This window comes from Ursus americanus, chromosome 1 (genome assembly GCF_024610735.1).
Source record: "Ursus americanus isolate L20-20 chromosome 1, mUrsAme1.1.p, whole genome shotgun sequence".
In the NCBI taxonomy this organism is placed as follows: domain Eukaryota; kingdom Metazoa; phylum Chordata; class Mammalia; order Carnivora; family Ursidae; genus Ursus; species Ursus americanus.
Genome location: NC_142127.1, coordinates 45,612,867 through 45,628,508, shown reverse-complemented (window position 1 = coordinate 45,628,508; position 15,642 = coordinate 45,612,867). Strand labels below are relative to the sequence as shown.

The 15,642-nt window shown below is 34.2% G+C and overlaps 1 protein-coding gene and 1 pseudogene across 1 annotated transcript in view; both read right to left on the bottom strand.

Moving 5' to 3' along the window:
- LOC148110750 (uncharacterized) overlaps positions 1 to 15,642 on the bottom strand; it is a 275,376-nt gene that overhangs the window by 59,566 nt on the left and 200,168 nt on the right. The gene's annotated exons all lie outside the window — the stretch shown is intronic.
- Positions 49 to 171, bottom strand: LOC123783382 (small nucleolar RNA U3; annotated as a pseudogene).

Here is a 15,642-nt window from a genome sequence, read left to right as displayed (position 1 = left end):
AATGGGCCTCATGATAATAGTTACTGCAATCATTTTTTGAATGCTTGCAGCACTGTGTTAAGACCTTTACCTATGTAATCCAGGTATCCCAAATCTCAACACTCTGTGCTTCCTGAAGGTGGTCATCATCTAGTAACAAACTATAGAAATGATCCCTGAAAGTATAGTCTTTGGTGGTCATCATCTAAAAGCTACCATGCTAGTCTCCTGTTCCAGCTCCACTTATTTATGTCTTTGCTCACAAATCCACTTGGTGAGATCTCATAGTGTTATTTCCCATCATGAAAATCCAGTCCACACTGAGATCGAAGTCTCCTTATATTCCCCAAGTTTGGGACTCTTTGGTTTGAGATGCAAGAGGATGTCTGGGGAAGATAACCTCCTACACAATTCGTTCCCATGTTTATTATTTGCGTCCCTAAACAGGTCAGCTTGTACAAAGAGTCTCATAGATGATAAAAGTAGTAGTAGTAGTAATAATAATAATAACAATACTACTACTACTAATAATAATAATGATTAGATATTTATTAATCACTGGCTAATCATTTTACTTTTTTACCCACAATTTCTTTTAATGCACTCAGTACCTCCATGAACAGTACCACTATTATCACCAGTTCACAGACAGGAATGAAAACATAGAAAGGTTAAACTGCCCCAAATTAAACATGTTTCCAAGAAATTATATCAGTTTTTGTCTGTTACTCCTTTAATCATAGGAGCAAAATTCAGTTCAAGGAGCTTGATGGGTGTCCTGTTCCATTCCATTTGCTCACCCAGGTCTGACTGCCACCAGGCACTTTCAACCCATCCCCAACTCCACCTCTTCAATTTTGTAACCAAAGGTCCCTTATAAGAGAATAAAACAAATATGGAAGAAAGCAGGATGGAGAGGAGCTGCCCACATTAACATGTGTATGCAATTTAGCCAACAATGGCCCATTACACCTGCACTGTCTTGCTGTTCTAAACTAACAAATAAAGTGTATATGATTGTTAGCCTTCTTCCTATCTGATAGTTGAGGAAACTAATACTCAGCAATATTAAGCAATGTGCCCATGCTCACAAAAGTATCATGTGATGATGAGCACAGTAATTAGGAGTGGAGACTGAGCTCATAATCTGGTTGTCATACTAGCTCCTGGAGAAGGCCTTAGGGAAGGGGAAATATAAAGAAAACAGTTTACATAAACTGAGAATTTCCAATCTTTATTCTAAATAAAATTTCACATTTCTTGCTATTTGAACAGAAGGACTTTCAATAACTGGAGTTATGTGCTGAGACTTTCAATATAGAGAGAGATAATATGCAGAAATGGACAAGAAACCACTTAAATCAATCAGCAGAAATGTATCCATAAAAGAAAAAGTAATTTCACATTTATGTTACAACATTGATTTTATAATTTCAGGCTTATAGCAGGAAATGAGAGGAATGCCCCCTTATTTTCCCTCAGTGATCTGAAGCCCATGCCTGGCAACAAATGCTGTATGTACTCAGTTTCCTCAGTAAATGCCACCCTAGCTGCTGCTTACTTTTCATATTAAAATACTTCTAATCCAGGTGAGGTTTGTGCTCTAAAGACAATTGGCTTAATTTTTATTATATACTTATTAAGGAACATCTTAACTTTTTAAAATGAAAATTAGTGAGGAAGGAAATAAATTCAGATGAAATAGAAGGTATTTACTAAACCTGGTATATTTATGAAAGAAGGCCTGTGGTACCCTACCAATTATGAAATTAGGTTTTATTTAAATTTGCAAATGTTTCTATGTTAACTCATTTCATATAAAATTGAATCCTGGAGCACACAGTCCAAAGTAGCAGATAAATTTTATTCTATCCCTCTAAAAGTACATAAATGAACATGAAGAAGATGGTGGTAACCTAGTCTGAGATCTGGTTGTAATTTTTAGATGATATCAATAAACCCCATTTTAGAATTTTTATTAAAAGCATTCCTTACTTTCCCAACATATTCTTTTATATACAAGGCTAGTATTATAAATCTGTTCATTTACCTGGTTTTCTTACTATTAAGTAAATAAGTGTATTTAGAGATGAGGTTATGATAATTCATTTCATAGTTTTGGTCAGGAAGGGTACAAGGGACTGAATATTTGTGTCCCTTCCAAAAATCATCACTTGAAATCCTAACTCACATTGTGATGGTACTAGGAAGTAGGACCTTTGAGAAGTGGTCAGGTCATGAAAGTTGAGCCTTATTGAATGAGATTAATGCCCTTATAAAAGGGACCCCAGAGAGTTTCCTTGCCCTCTTTCTACCACGTGAGAATACAACGAGTAGTTGGCAATTTGAAACAAGAAGAGGGTTCTCAGTAGAACTTGACACTGCTGGCACCCTGCTTTCAGACTTCCACCTGCAGAAATGTGTGAAATACATTTTTCTTGCTTATAAGTCACATAGACTGTGTTCCGTTGTTACTGTATCCCAAACTAAGACAAGGTATATGTTTTGGAATCATTGACGAGAAAGGCTTATATTTCTGATAGTCTCCAGCAAATAACATGTGAATCCTCTCATATTTATTCCTACAGCATAGAATTTATAGATTATAATTTTATTAGATGTTATGATCTACACAATATCCTTGATGAACAATACCTTCTTGTAAGGAATTGCCTCCTTAATTAATCTAAACACATAAAGCCTCAATGTTTTACTACTGGAAGGATAATCACTAGCTGGTGAGAAGCAGTTAGATTGCAGTTAGGCTGAGTTACTCCACATCTGTTGTTCTCAAATTGTATTTTCTCTACCCTCACTTAGTCCACTTAGTCCACTTAGTCCTCAGATATACACCTCTTTTCTTTCTTTTTTTTTTTTTCCCAATTCTTATTCAAGCATGGACACAGAATCTTTCTTTTTGTTGTCCTTAGCATGGTTTAAAAAGGAAGGAATTTTCAAAATTTGACAAAATACTGAGGTACAAAAAAGGACACAGAAATAGAAAATATCCAAAGCTTAAACAGGTTTCTGATTCTACCATAACTAGTACACCTTCAGTTTACCGCAGATGCATGAGTCAGTCCAGCTGAGCTCAGACATTAAAAGAACCCTACAGCCAGCTAAGATGGAAATTTTGATCCACTGAATTGTGAGCTAAATAAATAGTTGTTGTTTTAAGAACCAAGGTTTGAAATGTTGTTTTTGTGTTTCTGCACTTTTAATGTAACAAAAACTACTGTATCATAGTTCAAAATAATCTATTTTAATTTGGAAGGTAAATTCAAATGTCAGTGTCATCTTTTATGTTCTATGAGCACATGGATGAGAGACAGAGACAGACACATACAGAGAGAGGGAGAGAGAGGGAGAGGGAGGAGCGAAGGCAGAGACAAAGATAATTAGAGATAACTTCAGTTGGGCCTAGAAAATCACATACACTATCTTGCCAGTAAAGGTTAATTCAAGTATGGTAAGTCAACAGTGAGATAAACCATGATCCTGATCACTACTGACCTCAGAACACATGTTAATCACTACAGAGTTGGTTTTAATACCTTATGACTATTTTTGCTAAAACATTAAGCAAAGATATTAAATTCCTTCTATCAAAGAACAGATAATTAATGATCAAAAACTGCAAAGCATCTATTGTAGTTGGTGTAAAAAAGCAACTCTGTTGAAAATAGAGATACAGCAAGGATATTTCTCTGTTCATTTTGCATTTTTTAGTTGAAATTGTGATAAAAACTATGTTAGTAAATTTGCATTCAATGCAAAATATTATGTTGGTATTCTGGTCAAATATTAAGAGGTCATACCATTACTGAAATTTAGTCTGTCAACCTTAACTGTGGAAACTAATACAACTATATTCTCAATATGTTTAGGAAAATTTCAAGGGCAAATACAAGGTAATTCTTGAGCCATCATGTAAATAATTTCCCTGAAATATTATTTCAGTTAACTATTCAAAATGTCACAATTTTTAGTGTCTCTTTGCTCAGCCTACTCCTTACCAAGAACAACCTCCATTGTTATTATCATGAACACATACTGAGTAATGTGCTTTTATCGTCCAATCTCTTGAGAACTAAGAGGAATATAAGAGGTCAGAGGTAAGCAATTATAAGTTTCAAATTAAATGTTTAATGACCCTATTAACATACAGGATTACTTAGAGTAACACTGCCTTAAAATCTAGTTTGTCTGATATAAGGATTGCTACTCCAGCTTTCTTTTGATGTCCATTAGCATGACAAATGGTTCTCTACCTCTTCACATTCAATCTGGAGGTCTCATTGGGTCTAAAATGAGTTTCTTTTAGACAGCATATTGATGGGTCTTGTTTTTTTTTATTCAATCTGATACTATGTCTTTTGATTGGAGCACTTAGTCCATTTACATTCAGAGTAATTATTGAAAGATATGAACTTAGTGCCATTGTATTACCTGCAAAGTCACTGTTTTCTGTAGATTCTCTCTGTTCCTTTCTGGTCTTTGTTACTTTTGGGCTCTCTTTGCTCAGAGGACCCTTTCAATATTTCTTGCAGGGCTGGTTTAGTGTTCATGAATTCCTTTAGTTTTTGTTTGTCCTGGAAACTCTTTATCTCTTCTTCTATTCTGAATGACAGCATTGCTGGATAAAGTATTCTTGGATGCATAGTTTTCCTATTTAGCACAGTGAATATATCATGTCAGTCCTTTCTGGCCTGCCAGGTCTCTGTGGACAGATCTACTGCCACCCTTATGTTTCTACCCTTTTAGGTCAAGGACCTCTTTTCCTGAGCTGCTTTCAGCATTTTCTCTTTATCTCTGAAATTTCCAAGCTTCACTATTACATGTTGAGTTGTTGACCTATTTTTGTTGATTTTGAGGGGGGTTCTCTGTGCCTCCTGGACTTGAATTCCTGTTTCCTTTCCCATATTAGGGAAGTTCTCAGCTATAATTTGTTCAAATAAACCTTCTGCCCCTCCCTCTCTCCTCCTCTTCTGTAACCCTTATTATTCAAGTATTATTTACTTTATAATATCACTGATTTCTTAAATGCTCCCTTCATGATCAAGTAGCTGTTTTCTCACTTTTTCTCAGCTTCCTTATTCTCCATCATTTTGTCTTCTGTATCACTGACTCTTCCGCCTTGTTTATCACAGCAGTTAGAGCCTCCATTTTGGACTGCATCTCAGTAATAGCATTTATAATTTGGACCTGATTAGATTTTAGTTCTTTTATTTCTACAGTAAGGGATTCTCTACTATCCTGTATGCTTTTTTCAAGCCCAGCTAGTATGTTTATAATCGTTGTTCTGAATTCTAGTTCTGACATCTTACTTGTAGCCTCATTGATTAAATCCCTGGCAGTGAGTACTGCCTCCTATTCTTTCTTTTGGGGTAAGCTTCTCTGTCTTATCATTATGTCCAGAAAAGAACAGATGAAAGAGAGAGAAAAGACAAAAATAGCAACAACAACACCAGGAAAATACAAACAAAACAAACCAGAAGAAAACAGAAACAAATAAGAAAAAAATCAAACAAGAACTAAAATATAACAATAAACTAGATTCTGGGTTTAATTTGGTTTGTTTGTTAAAGGAAACTAGATCCCAAAATAGAAAAGAAAGAAAAACTTATATATGTATGAAAATAAAATACAAAGAGAGGAAACCATATATATATCTGTAAAAATAAAAACTAAAGAATTTTTTAGAAGAATTAATAAAATAAGAAAATATCTGAAAAAATAAACTGAAAGACTAAAGATTAAAAAAAAAATGGATGTTATATACTGTTTTCCCCAAGAGCTGAAGTTTTTCAGTTCTCTATGATCGGTAAACTTGGTGTTAGCCGGTTGTTCTTGCTGGTCCTCTGGGGGAGGGGCCTGTTGCACTGATTCTCAGGTGTCTTTGCCCTGGTGGAATTGCACTGCCCTTGCCAGGGGGCCAGGCTTAGTGTAAGCAGACCTGGATTGCTCCCTGAAGGCTTTCAGCACCGATTTGGGGGGGGAGGGTTGAAAATGGCGGTGCTCTGATCTCTAGCCCTAGGGCTGAAATTTCATGCCCCCCACTCTTCAGTGCACCCTCAGGGAAAAGCAGTCAATCACTCTGGTCTCCCTGGTCTCCTGTGGCCTGGACCCCTGCCGTTCCTCCCCCGGGGAGGTCTCACCTCACTTCTCACCTCGCTTCTGCCTTTTCCTGGGCCCCTGCTCAGAGAGCTGTCACCCAACTATGCAGTGGGTTTGTGGTTTATGGCACCACGGAGCAGAAAGCCAGTGCCTAGACTCATTGTTTGCTGTTGGCTTCCCTACTCCAAAGCTTGGGAACTCTGCCGCAGCCAGGCACCCCCATTCTTTTTGTGGCATTGAGGATCCTGAGACCACACTGTCTCACCTGCAATTATGCCCCACTTTGCCACCTGAGTGCCTTTAAGCCAGGGATGTCCCCAACTGTAGCAGACTTCTAAATGTTCCATTTTGTGCTCTGCTGCTTATACTATTTTCTGGTAGCTTGGTTAGGGGTTCCCTCTCCTCCGCGGTTTATCTTCCAGTATATCACCCTGGATTCATGTCTCCACACCTCCTACCTTGCAAAAAGTGATTGCTTTTCTATTTGCAGAACTGCCAATTCTTTTCTCAGATCTCCCATTGATTTCACGGGTGTTCAGAATGATGTGATCACTATCTAGCTGAATTTCAGGGACCAGACAAAATTAGCATCCCCTACTCCTCCGCCATCTTAACTCCTCCTCAAGGAGAAATTTTATATTAGGTCATTTAAGAAGACTACCTATACTCAATGCTTTATCTCAGGCAATCAGGTTATTTGGGTGACAGAGTAGAAATGATTTTGCCTTTTGGGCTTCATAAAACAATGAGCCTAATGTTTCCACTATCAATTATTTTAAAGCGGTATTTGATTAGAGTGTTGATTTTGTTCTATAGTGATATATATGTCTTCTTTGTATTTGTCCCAATTTGTCCTGATTTCCTTTCTAGCCCTACTATTCATAAATAAATGAATATCATTTTACAAATAAAAATCTATTAGGTAGATTCATGGAAGATAACCATAGGAATTTTATACAAATGTGATCTTGTGGACTAACTGGTTCAAGGTAATCCCTTTGTATTATGGAGAGAATCAGATGTTGAGTGAACCATTTACATCATGCATGGTATAAAAGCTATCTTCCTTCCTTCCCTATCATGGTATCATGCTATTAGGGTAAGGCAATACATTAAATAAAATGAAACATCATAAACTGATAGGTTTTAATCAGATTAGATAGAGCTTAGATAACATCTCTCCTTTGCTTAAAAACTGTCCATTTAAATTTTTATATAATAACAATTTAATATAAAAGAAACTTTAAATAGTCGTAATTTTGTTGTAGAATATAAGCAGCAGTTACTTTGGGCTTCAATTTTCTTATTCATACAAAAGAAGAAAAGAGCATTTACTCTCCAAGGCTATTTTAAGGATGAAATCTGTTATTACATTGTGCTATTTTTTTTTCCTACTAGAAGGTAATATCCTTGAGAGTAGGGTTTATGTCTTATCTTTTTTCTGAAGTGCTTTTATATTGTTAGCTTATGGCAGTCATTCTAGTTTTCATTTCTTAGCAATAAAATAACAGACCCAATGTTTTCATCTTAAAGAGAAAAGAATCAAATTGATGATATCATATTCATAGTAATTACTATGAAGTTAAATTCACACTAAGAAGTTGCAATGGCAACTTTTCAAGAAATGGGTGTTCACTTGATAGTTCAAATTTAATCTCACCATTTGCTTACTAAAGGCAGGTTCAGTTAGAGAAAGACTATATAATTTAGTTAATGATTTATATGGTCATCACCGAAAATTTCTTCAAAGGTGCTTGCCGAAGTTTCTTATGTAGACCATCTTTATGTGTATTGAAATATTTTATTATGAAATACTTTGACCAAATAAGGTAAAAATGGGTCATTATATAACATACCCATAATAATATAATACCACGATTTATTCACATATTAACATTTTGTTATATTGCCTTAAGAATTTTAAGAATCGATATGTTGTCTTAAAATGGATACATTTCAAAAATGTTTAGAAGGAAGTTATAAAATGATATGTAAACTAAAATCTTTAAAAACCCACAATAAAATAGTTGACTATGTTTAATTGATCTAACCATGCATTTGTTCATGTGTTGAAAATCATTTTTTTGTGTGTCCACTATGTTCAAATTACTTTATAAGTACTGTGGACAATGCAAAACGTATAATCCATAGTGTCTGTTACCAAAGAACTAACAATAAATTAAGGTAGGTGACACATACACTATTAATGGTAAGGCAATTTAGAAAAAAAATCTGGGGCATAAAGACACAAGTGTCTTACAGTTTTAGGATCTGATGGATTGTTTCTGGCTAGTGTGAGATATAGAAGTCCTCATGAATTTCTCACACTACCTGGTAGAAGAGATTAGATTTTGGTTGGGATTTAAAGGAGGTTTGGAAAGTGCACATATGAGGAGGAAGGGCAATGACCAGTGTGAAATGTGGCTCTAAGAGAAGAAGGCACTAGGTTTTTCCATGAAGAGAGGAGTGTGGTTTAGTTGGTGCCTAGAGTGTCTGCAGAGGAATTATGAGGATTTAGAAAAACAGAACTTTGTGTATGTATTATGGAAATTTAAATTCCAGATTAGAATGTTTAAACTCATTACAGTGACAACAGAGCATCACTTCAGTGGTGGTGTGCATCTTCTTGAAGCTTCTTCCCGCTGTCCAACAAGGCAGCCCGAGCAATTATACAAGAGATGTGCTGGCAGATGCTCAATATTTACAGTGTCTATTTTTTCCACATACATCTGCTTGTTGCTCTTTTCTTCTTTTTCTGTTTCACCCCCCACTTCACCCTCTGGTTCCACTAACACCCTGATTTTACCAGATTCTAATCTTCGGTTCAGTTCTCTCAGTTTCCAATGTTTTCTCTTTGCTGATATGATCTCTGAGAAAAATTTTAGGACTTCTTTTCCGTTAGATTGCTCTTTCCAGCCCTCCCTGCTTGGTGCTATCAGATCCAGTGTGCATGTTCCATTCTAACAACTCAATGCCAAATAACAGTTCATTTTCATCATTGTGTCTTACAGTGACTTTCCAGGTATACAATCCCTTGTCATACTCTGGGTTGACCTATCACTTTGGTTTCACTTGGATAATGAAATAGATAAACAATGGATCTAACTCTAATTATACTGCTTACATTTCTCAAATGTGTCAATTAGAGCTTCTGTTTTCACAGATTTCTCATATGACCATCATGTAAATCGGTGATAACCAAGTAGTCTGGAGAGACTTGTAGATTTAGATTGAATCACTGCTAAAATCCTATCTATATCACTGGAGTATGCTTTGCCATATGTAACAGCTGAAAGGTAACTTGGACTTCAGAACAATAGCTCAGGTTTGTGGTACTCATTGCTAGTCACTTCAGGAACAATAAGAAAAGCAAAAAATTAAGTAAATTGGCAACTGGCTTTCAAAGCGAATAGAACACTCTTCTGCATAGATAAGACAGATGCTGTTCAAATTTCAAGTATTGAAGTGGAAAAAAAGTTCCATATAACCATAATGTGTGGCAACTCAGCTAGCATCCTGAAAACTCATTCCTGAAATAGTCTTCCAAATCAAAGCCTGAGGGAATGTGAAATCATAAATCCTTCTTCTTGTAAATAGCAGCCGTAGCTAAGAGAAAACGAAGACTACTATGTTCATCATGGGCTCCTGGCAGGAAATTTTCTCCATTACTTTTACTTTATCTCACACTATCATTTCTCATTTATCTTCTAATTCTGGTTTTCTCTTCCTTTAAAATGATTTGGTACTTGAAAAGAATTGTGTTTCCCATAAAGTGTCCAGCAAAAATATCAGATATAAAGACAAAAGCTAATTCAAACATTCAATTTTTTTTTACTGTGGATGTGAAAAGATATTCCTGTGCTAAATATTTTCAATAGATGACACAGAAGATATAAATTTAGAATTCATTAAAGGGTTTTAACAGATTGTGAACTGAGGAAAGAGTAAGTTGAACTGTGCATTTCTTAATTATGTGATTTTTCTGTGTATAGTCTCCATTATTTGTAAGATATATCTGTGAAATACACAGTAAGTAGTTAAGATACATAAGCTATGGCATTCTGTCAACACTTTATTTTTTAAAATACAAGCAGAGCAAATCTAATATCATTCTTCAGCTACATATAATATTGGTTTTCATTTGGTAGTAAACAAAATACAGACAAAATTTTAAAATAAAAACAAACTGAAAAATCAAAGGCAGTTCCATTTCTGGCCAAAGTGGCAAAGCTTGCACCAGACCAATAATGACACTGAGAACAACTAACAAAGACCAATAAAAAATAAGTCTGTTTGAAGGCATCTTGGAGTCAGACATCAAAAGAGCCAGAAATAGAGTAAAAAAAAAATGAGAAAGAGAGAGAGAAGTGTAGGGAGAGATATTTAGAAAGTAACTCACTAACCCAAAGATTTACATATTAACTTTCCTTTCTACGCATTTGCCTACATTTAGTTTAGGACAGGAAGCTAAGAAGCTGGACAGAGGGAAGCAGCTAAGAGGCTGAGAGACCAGTAGGGCTTTCAGCAATCTCACAATTCTGGGGAAGAAAAAAAAATAATTCAGGGATATGAGAGCAGCCAGAATATCATGCAAAGATCATGGAGAAAAAGAGTAGGCACACAGATATAAGACTCTTTTCCAGTTTGCATATGAATATAGAGAAGTAGAATATAATCTGGAGTACAGAAAATACAACTAAATTTCAGAAAAAAGTCCTAAGAGACACACTGATCACAGTAAATATGTATATGACTTGTATAATTAGGCCAACTAGGAAGGTGAGAAGGATTGGATTAGAAGCAATATTTGGAGAGAAATTCTTAAGAATTTTATCAAGATAAAAAAAAACACATAAAACCACAGATTGAAGAAATTCTAGACCCTTAATTGGTGTTAATCAAAGATAACCATACCTAGGAATATCAGAGTAAGAATACTTAAAAAAAAGGCAAAGTTTTAAAATAAACTAGAGAAAAGAAAAGAATTATAAAGGAATTATAAAGCATCATCATTAGGTTTACTACTGATCTCTCAAAAGAACAACGGAAACCAGATGGTAATGGAATAGTATCTTAAATCTGATGAGAGAAAATAATTGCCACTCTAAAATTCAATACACAGGGAAAATATTATTCAATACTAAAAGCAACTGAAAAATATCTACAGACACAATCCCTTTCCTCCACCCAAACCCTAAGAATTTGTCACCATCAGTCAATACTAAAGGTGATACTAAGAGTTCTTCAGGAAGAAAAAAAACTATTTTAGAGAGAAATATGAAAATGCAGGAAAGCAGAAAGAGAAGAAAAAAGGTTAGTGTCTGAGGGAAAAAAAAAAGAATGTTAAATGATTACATCAATGAAAACGGTGACTTGTGAGGTTTAAAATACATGTTAAAAAACATATGGAAAAATAAATACTTCATGAATAAAAGTTTATCCCAGGAATTAAATGGTGACTTAGCATTCAAATCATAATTAATGATGTTGACTACATTAATAATTTAAAAAGGAAAATTATGTAATAAAATATGTCAACCCTGGGGCGCTTGGGTGGCTCAGTTGGTTGAGCGTCTGATTCTTGATTTCAGCTCAGGTCATGATCTCAGGATCATGAGATCAAGCCCCATTTGGGGCTCTGCACTGGGCATGGAGACTGCTTAAGATTCTCTCTTTCTCTCTCCCTCTGCCTGCCCCCACCTAAAAAAATTCAACCCCCATTTATGATAAAAAGTCTTAACAAGATTGAATGACCACCAGCATAAAGTAATCGTAAGTACTTGGCAAAAACCTATAGCAAACATAGCACTTAATGGTGAAATATTTAAAGCCTTTCTCTTGAGATCAGGAATGAGATAAGAATGCCAGTTATTACTTCTATACAATGTGGTACTAGAGGTTCTAGCCAGTGCCTTAAGGCAAAAAAAATATATAGGGATGGGAAAAAAAGAAAACTGTAATTTTTCATAGACAACATAATTGTATGTAGAAAAATTGTAAAATCTATACATGAATTAGAATTTAGCAAGTTTCTTGGATATGCAAAATATACCCCCAAATCAATATAATACATAATAGCAATTTCTAAAAAAATTACACAAATAAATTTAAATAAACCTATCATTTACAATAACATTAAAAAAAAGGCAAATACTTAACAATAATTCTACCAAAACATGTGGAAGATGGAGAAAACTGTGTAGAATTATTGCAAAAAAAATAAATAAATAAATAAAGATGATCCAAATGAAAGAAGATAAGTACCACATTCATAATATGGAAGATTCGATATTAAAGATGTATATTCTCAGCAAATTGATATAGATTGAATGCAATACCCAAAATACTGCCAGCAGGGTGTGCGTGTGTGTGTGTGTGTGTGTGTAAGATGGAGAGAGACAGAGAAAATATTTGTCTTTTATTATAATTACTATGTATTTAGGTATTTTGTTACACCACAATAGATAACTCATATGACAATCTAATTCAAATTTTACCACCTAATACTTGTGTGAATTTGAGAAAATCATGTAAATTATCTGATCTTTCATTATGTATAAAATGAGATATCTAAAGTGTCCTTCAGATTTAAAATCACTGCATGAGTTTTAAATAAATGTTTCAAAATTATGAAGAATTATTCAGCTGAATTTATAGTCCCTATGTATTATTGAGATGTCTTTCTCTCTACAATTTTTTTTTAAACATCTTAAAATGAGTGTCTTTGTAGGCAGGTAGGTCATATAAGAAGTTACTCGTTTCAATACCTATTTGTGTACTTTTTATACTCTTAATTCTGTTTTAGTGATAAAGCAAGGTCATCAGTGTTACAAGTATTCTATCTTCAAAATAAATATATTGCACAGCATAGTGTCCTCACTGAAATGATTCAAGGATTAATTTTCTAAGATAATGTATTTACTCTAATGATCGAGATTTTCCTTTGTTTCATCTGTTCCCCAACCACCGTGGCTTACAAAAAAAATCTCTCTCCAATAAACTCACAGGATTTATTAAATATGTGGATCATTCAACTGGCACTTTATCACATTGTCTTGTTTAACTCTTCAAATGTTTATGTCTTGTCTCAAGTTGTATGATCTTTGAGAGTGAAGTCCAAATTTTCATGACTTGGTATCTTTCATAACACCTAGGAGAGTGCTACCTACATAGAAGTTGCTCAATAAAAATATTTAATGATAAATTAATTTTTCATTAATGCTTAATAGAATCTTTGAAAACTTAGAAGTACTGACTTCACAATTTAATTTGCCTTTGCTCTATTAAAATATGCATTTTGTTTGCAAGGAAATAGTGCCAAGGTATTTGTACCACTAACTGTAACAAAAAAATTCCATTTCTGGAATTTGTATTTAATCAGAGCTCAAGATCTGCTAATTTTTTAATTAAAACAGGGTAAGTTAATGTCTTTCATAAATATTAGCATTCAGAGTCATAATATTAAGCAATTCTATAAATCTATCATTATGATAAAATCAAATTTTTTATTTTCATTTTTTTGAGAGAGAGAGAGTAGGGGACAGGGGGGCACAAGGAGAGGGGGAGAGAGAGAATCCCAAGCAAGCTCCACCACTCAGCACAGAAGCCCAAAGCAGAGCTCCATCTCATGACTCCAAATCATGACCTGAGCCAAATTAAAAGTCCACTGCTTAACGGACTGTGCCACCCAGGTGTCCTGGTAAAATATTAAGGTAGGTTTCGTTTGGTTAAGTCGTGATAGTAAAGTTAAACTAACCCTAAACAACTATTAAACAAAAGAACACTTCTAGTCAAGATGGATTTTTAAGTTTGTATTTATGCATTCCTCTAAATTCACTCTGCCTCATTGCCTTCATTACTGAACCTTGGAGTAATCATATTCAGAATAGTTAAAAATGCTTTTGCATGGCCATGGACTTATCAAAATAAATGCCGGGCAAATCAGAACTTACATTAACCATAAAGAAATTGTGATTGTAACCGTCAGCTCTGTTTTGTAATTAATATTATGTCTAAAATTTTGTTGAATTATTTTATTAGTTGTATTAGTTTATTATTTCTATTGATATTTTAGGTAAATGTACACATCATGAAGAAATGAGTTTTTCATTTTCATTTCAAAGGAAAACTCATTTCCTTTCTAATTTTTACCCTTCTGATTTACTTTTCTTCCTTTATAACCATATCAGTCTAAGTCTGTAATACTATGTTAAACAGTACTTGAAGCAGATGTCCTTATTTGTTCCTACTGTTACAGGGATTTCATTTAATATTTTTTTAATTAAGTACTGAGTTTCTTCATTAACTAGAAAATTTCTTCAGTTTGCTGACTTTTAAAAATACTAAATAGGTGTTGAACATTATACAATGCTTTCAAAAATGTGTTGAGATAATCATAAGATTATCTCTTTTCAGTGTATTTCATTGTTATACATAGCAATCCATTTTATAGAACATACCACACTTTATCATTCACTCACTAATAAACATTTGGATTGTTTCTATTGTTGTTATTACAGAGACTACTCTAGTTAGCGATGATGTATATATCTTTTTTTTTGGCTTATGTGTGAGAATTTTTTGTGCTTATTTACCTGTATGTGAAATTGTTCAGTTACAAGTTATGAGCCTCTTCAAACTGAATATACAGTATCAAATTGTCCTCCAAAAGATTGTTACAACTTAAAATTAGCCAAGCATATAAATTAGAATATAATGTAAATGTTTAACTCTTTTTTCTAGCTCCCATCACCTGCAGGAGAAAGCACAAAGAATCAGTGTGATGTTGTACAAGGTCAGTCTCCCCTAGTGTACCAACCTTGGCTTTCACCATTTCTACTTCTCCCTTTCTACACATTCTCACCATACCACATTTTTTTGTGGGTTCTTTCATATCGCTCTATCTTTTGGAATCCCCTCCCCTCAACCACCAACTATAGGAATGAGAAGTTATCTTTAACTCCCTCCAGACAGATTTGTTCTTTTCCTTGCAATTTACTCTTGACCTTGCTTCATAATTATTTGCTTCCTTGACCTTGTTTCCTCTTACACCTGAATTCTGAGGTTCCACATCTTTTTATTCTGTGTTTTCCTAACAATGATTGCAGTGTCTGGCATGGAGCAAATACTGTTAAATAAATGAGCAGATAATTAAATAAATGAACAGATGAATATAGGAAAATTAGAGGGCTTTAGAAACAAGGACAGTAAAACCACTGAAATAAATGTATTTTTCTCACAAAGGTTGGGACTTGCAAAAATTAGATTTATTGTTGCTCTTTAGGATTGTCTTTATTTTGTGACAAGCCCTTCTTCTGTTGAATGTAGATGTACTTGCGTGATCAAATCAAGTAATACAGTGAATGTTCCTTGGAAAAGTATTACATAAAAGTGATTCAAGGAATTAATATTTTTATACTGAAATAAGTTTTGTTAGGAAAATTTGGTGTATTCAACTATTTTGATATCATCATGAATAGAAATTTGATTGAACATGTCGGTACAATTTTTTTTTTTTTTTGGTTTTGTTTTGTTTCTTAGTGACTT